Here is a 5,604-nt window from a genome sequence, read left to right as displayed (position 1 = left end):
TTTTTTCAATTTTTAGTTAGTAACCTATAATATTGTGTCTAATTTTAAGTGTCATTAAAATCAAATGTTTTTAACTTAATAATTTTAACATTTCTTAATTTAAAACGAAACATCTTCTATTATATTAAGTTAACAAATTTCGAAAAACGACACCGACCCCGTGACCTCGACACCGTCCTTGAAAAATCTATTTTCAATTATTTTCAAATAAATCAAAATACTTTGCATATATGCTTTTGGAAAATCTTACAAACTATTTTTATGTAACATCTTTTTTCAATTTTAAGATAAATTTTATACAATATTAATAAGATATTAATTTAAAATATAAATTATATATATAATATACATAAAGTACAGTAAGTAAACAACAATAAGTACAATTTTAACCGAGCGAGCGTTAGCGAGAGAGGAATACATCGCTAGTAATAATAACGTTAAAAATGAATTTAAAAATCGTTTACAGTAATGTTATAAATAATATTAATTGTCAACTATGAATAATAATAATAATGTAAAAATGAAAAAATAAACATAAAAAACGTTTTCAGTAACGTTATAAATGTTAAATTTTTGAAAAAAAATTAACGTTATAAAAATGTTATTTTATTTTTTTTAACCATAATTCGCTTCGATTTTTACAAAGTTTTCAAATAATTTCCGCAATCCTGACTAGATTTTTCTTTTTTTTTTTTTAATGATCAGAACTTTTTAATTCTATAGACCAATCAATTTACGATCTTCAGCAAAAGTTTTCCTCTTTTGTATTAACAATATAAATTGACTAAATTTATATTTAAAAAAAAAATTATAAACAAAGTCCAAAACGGTGTCCAACCCTGATTATATTCCCCTATATATATATTTAATTGATATTTTTTTCCAAGAGTATATGGATAAAATAAATTTTTAACCGTAGAAATTATTTTATATTCTAAAGAGCGAAAAAGAAAACAAAAAAATATAATCTATATATATATATATATGAATTTAAATTGCGAGGAATAAATGTAGGCAGACTACTGTAAAAGAAAATACAAATAACCATTGTTAAAAGATATATATACAATTCAGGAATCTCCGCGTGCACCAGTTAACTAAAAAGAAGGAGGATAATAAACGAAGATCAAAGTTTATATACCGCTAGAGTAAACTTTAAACTTATTTGCTGCAAATATCAACAAAGAATATATATATATATATATATATAAATCGCTAGGGGATTTAAGATAAGAAGTTTTATATAAAAAATAATTTAAAAAAAAAAAATTGCCATGAAATTGTTTTCAGTTAATAAATTTTTGCTAATTTGATCTATTTTATCATTTCAAAATTTAAATTTCAATAATTTTTTATAAATAACAAAACATTATTAATAATAAAAATTAATTAAAATATTATTTTGTATACCTGTAAATATATAATAAACATTACTGACCTTGGAATTATCAGCTATATGTAATTGATATTGCAATCCTCGCTGGAGTTTAATCTTCGAAAACGTAAAAATTTTTCCCACTCTCAAAAATTGGAATTATTTTAAAATACGAAAATTTTAAATTATCGCAAATTAAAAATTTTTTTAACTCTCCCGACGAAACGCACTATATATATGTATAAAATAACAAATCACTTATGAATAACTTTCGCGCCAAAATTAATTTACTGTAAGAGCACATGGCAACATTGCAATTATATTGTGAGGGGAAAAAATATATTTAATTTTGTGAAAGAAAATTTAATTTAAAAAAAAAATTTGTATAATAATAAATAGTAAATTTTAAAAAAAAATTTGTATAATAATAAATAGTAAATTTAAAAAAAAAATTTGTATAATAATAAATAGTAAATTTAAAAAAAAAATTTGTATAATAATAAATAGTAAATTTTTAAAAAAAATTTGTATAATAATAAATAGTAAATTTAAAAAAAAATTTGTATAATAATAAATAGTAAATTTATTTTTCTTTAAATACCAAAAAAAAGAGGGAAAGTTTATAAATAACGTGGTATTATTTGAATTATCCCGCTATTTTATTTCAAAACTACCAATAAACACTTAGTATAGCGCGCATGCGCATTACCACGTTCTGTAATAATAAAAATTGAGAACCACGGTAGATTTTTGTCTTCAATAATGTACGATCGTGTTTTCGTTTAAATCGCATCAAAAGTTTATAATAATAATAATTTTTTTTTAATATATTGTTTAAAAAAATTTTTTTTTCATACTAATTGAAAAGTTTCAAATTTTAATATTAAATTTTCGGGAGTGTTGGAAATTTTTTTAAACCACGTGTATTTTTGGAAAGATATTACGTTCAGTGGATTGCAGTATACCCTGATAATTCAATAAGGTTAGTAATATTTATTTATTTTTATTATACAATTTAGTTAATATATATATATTTGTTTTCAAATTTTTTGAAAATGTAAATATATCTTTAACCATTGTTATATATTTAATGTCCTATACACGCATTCTCTCTAAATAGCTCTGTCACTCTTTATATCTCATTATAAATTTTCCCTCTTACTCTAATCTTTTTATGTTTCTCTTTTCATCCCTCCTTTCGTGATTCGTGAATGGGTACACGTCGATACTGAGAATTTAAAAAAAAAAAAAAATACGCAAAGGAATTTAAAGAGAGAGAGACTGTGGTGTAGGCGTCACAAACAGTGATGTAAGTACATTATCTGAGGAAATTTCTTAGGGAAATGCTTTTTGAATATTAATAGCAGTTCTCTCACTTGAAAAATTATAACAAAATTTTTTTTTTCCCACATTTTCTTATATTTTTCTTGTAATTTGGAAGTAATTTTCCTTTTTTTAAAAAAATAATACATTTCTCGTTGATATATATATATATATTCATCCCCTATTTTCTAAATTCCCTTCTTTTTTTTTTCTTTTAAAATAAATACTGCAGCCACTTAGAAGAAAAAAAAGTGTACAGTAAATTATCCACAGAAGTACCTTTCAGCTTTTTTTTTTATTTTTTTATTAATCTTTTATGATTTTTTTTTTCCCTTAAATTCATGTCCCTTTTTCGCACCCTTAGAGAAAAAAAAAGTCGACGAATAGGAGAAATTGAGTGTGAATTGGGTGTAGAGAAGGAAATTGAAATAGATATATAAAAAAAAAATGATGAAAGGTAAACGCTGTGGCATTGGCACCTGACCGGAAGAAAACATCTATGGGGGGTCCGAGATGGACCAAGAAATAAATTGATCTCTTTTTATCATGTTGTTGAAATTTGTTTCTAGAACTTTCTTTTCATAATTATAAAAGTAGTAATTAAAAAAAAAAAAAAAGTGGAAATTGAAAGCTTATTAATTATATTCAAGAAGTATTTGTATTTTAAATAAAATTTTTTTCCACTTAACATATATGTAAATGAGAGATAATTATCTTAATTTTTAACTAATTATCGCGCCTGTTTTGAAATATTTTTTTTTTTTTTGGACAAATTATATACATAATCGTTAAAGTCAATAGATGAATCAAACTTTCTTGTATGCGCATTCCAAAGGAATGCTGAGAGCTTATATATATAACCATATATATACTCTATTCAGAACATACAAGTCCTTCCCACTGAAATCTTTCAATCTCACTAGAGTCTTCTAATAAATTCATGAAACGTTTCTTCACTGAGAGAAATTACTGATCACAAACATTTTTATATATATATGTGTACTATTAAATGAGTTTTTTTTTATCACTTTTCGGAGTAACCTTTCTAAATTAAATGAAACATTTTTTTTTTATGATATTTATTAATATAAAGGTCCAAAATAATAACTTTTTAAATAAAAACAATTGTTTATTTAAAAAATACAACAATAAATAATGAAAAAAGAAATCACTTTTTTTCTGCACCACCAAATAAATTGGTTTAAAGATAAAAATTTTACTTATTTTTCAAGCTTTCATACCGCACAAGAAAAATATCATAATTCGAAATAGTTAACTCACAATTTATTAAATAATGTTTGTTTACTTTTTTGTATATATATATATATATATATATATATATATATATATATATATATATATATATATATATATATATATATATATATATATATATATATATATATATATATATATCTATATATATATATATATATATATATATATATATATATATATATATATATATATATATATATATCTTCCTATATTACAAAACGATATCGCCGCCTCCGCTGCCGCTGTTTCAAGAATTCTTGACCTAGGAGGGGGGAATTCCCCTTCCTAAATTTTGAGGTTATGTTCGTTTCAAGGCTCTGAATATAGCCGCAAGTCCCCCCTCCCTCCTCTCATTTCCCCTCCTCCTCCAAAATGGTCTAATTTTTAAGGTTATGTTCGTTTCAAGACTCTGAATATAGCCGCAAGTCCCCTCCCCTCCCCGCCAGAAATGGCCTAAATTTTAAGGTTATGTTCGTTTCAAGGCTCTGAATATAGCCGCAAGTCCCCCCCTCCATCCTCTCATTTCCCCTCCTCCGCCAAAAATGACCTAAATTTTGAGGTTATGTTTGTTTTAAGACTTTGAATAAAGCAGTAAGTCCTTCCCCCTTCTCTCATTTCTCTCTCCGTATTTCCCGCCAAAAATGACATAAATTTTGAGGTTATGTAAGTTTCAAGACTTTCAATATAACCGCAAGTGGAGGTGGAGTTCCCGCCAAAAATGACTTGAATTTAAAGGTTATGTTGGTTTCAAGACTTTTTAATAATTTATTGGTTTTTTTGACAATTTCATTGAAATTATTTTTAAAAATAATTTCTTAATGTCGTTTTTAATTTATTTAATTATTTATTTATAATTAATTTATTAATTAAAATTTAATAATTTTAATTTTAATAATATTTATTCAGATTTCAATGAATTTGTAATAATAATTCTTTGAAATAGGTGGTTTATTTGGAAAAATAAGATCAATGAAAAATTAAAAAAAAAATGATTAAAACAGGGGGGTTGGCACGCGAAGCGCCAGTATATACATATATATATATTTGGTTTAAATAAATCATTTCTCTGGGTGTATGTTAGTAAATGTGATATTTTTTTTCCGTGTAATTTATTTATTATCAATTTTGTATATTTATTAATTTAATGTTTTTAAAGTTCATAGAGGTCGTTTTCACCTTGTGGATAAATTTAATATTCCAAGAGGTTAAAGGCAGTGGATATATTCTGCGTCTGCGCAGAATGTTTGCTTCTGCGCAAACGCAGAATATATATCTACTTCCTTTAAACTCTCAGAAAAAGTTAATTTAACCCACACGCGGTGAAAACGGCCTCTATGAACTTTAAAAACATTAAATTAATAAATATACAAAATTGATAATATATAAATTACATGGAAAAAAAACTTTTGTTATTTAATTGTTTTTTAAACCAAAATAAATTTTTTTTTGAATTAAATAAATATTTGTCTCAAAAAACGATATTGTCAATTTAGAGGGATTATTTCTTTCTGTAATATTTGATGAAAAGATTTTTTAAAAAAACGTTTCTTTCTTACTTTTTATCATTTCGAGTCATATATATAAAAGAAACTTTGTCGTTAAACGATCTCTCTCGACAAAAAATCATA

Source organism: Leptopilina boulardi, unplaced genomic scaffold (genome assembly GCF_019393585.1).
Source record: "Leptopilina boulardi isolate dan_hultmark-lab unplaced genomic scaffold, ZJU_Lbou_2.1 LbouV2_32, whole genome shotgun sequence".
Lineage (NCBI taxonomy): Eukaryota > Metazoa > Arthropoda > Insecta > Hymenoptera > Figitidae > Leptopilina > Leptopilina boulardi.
Note: the sequence above shows the minus strand (reverse complement) of the source record.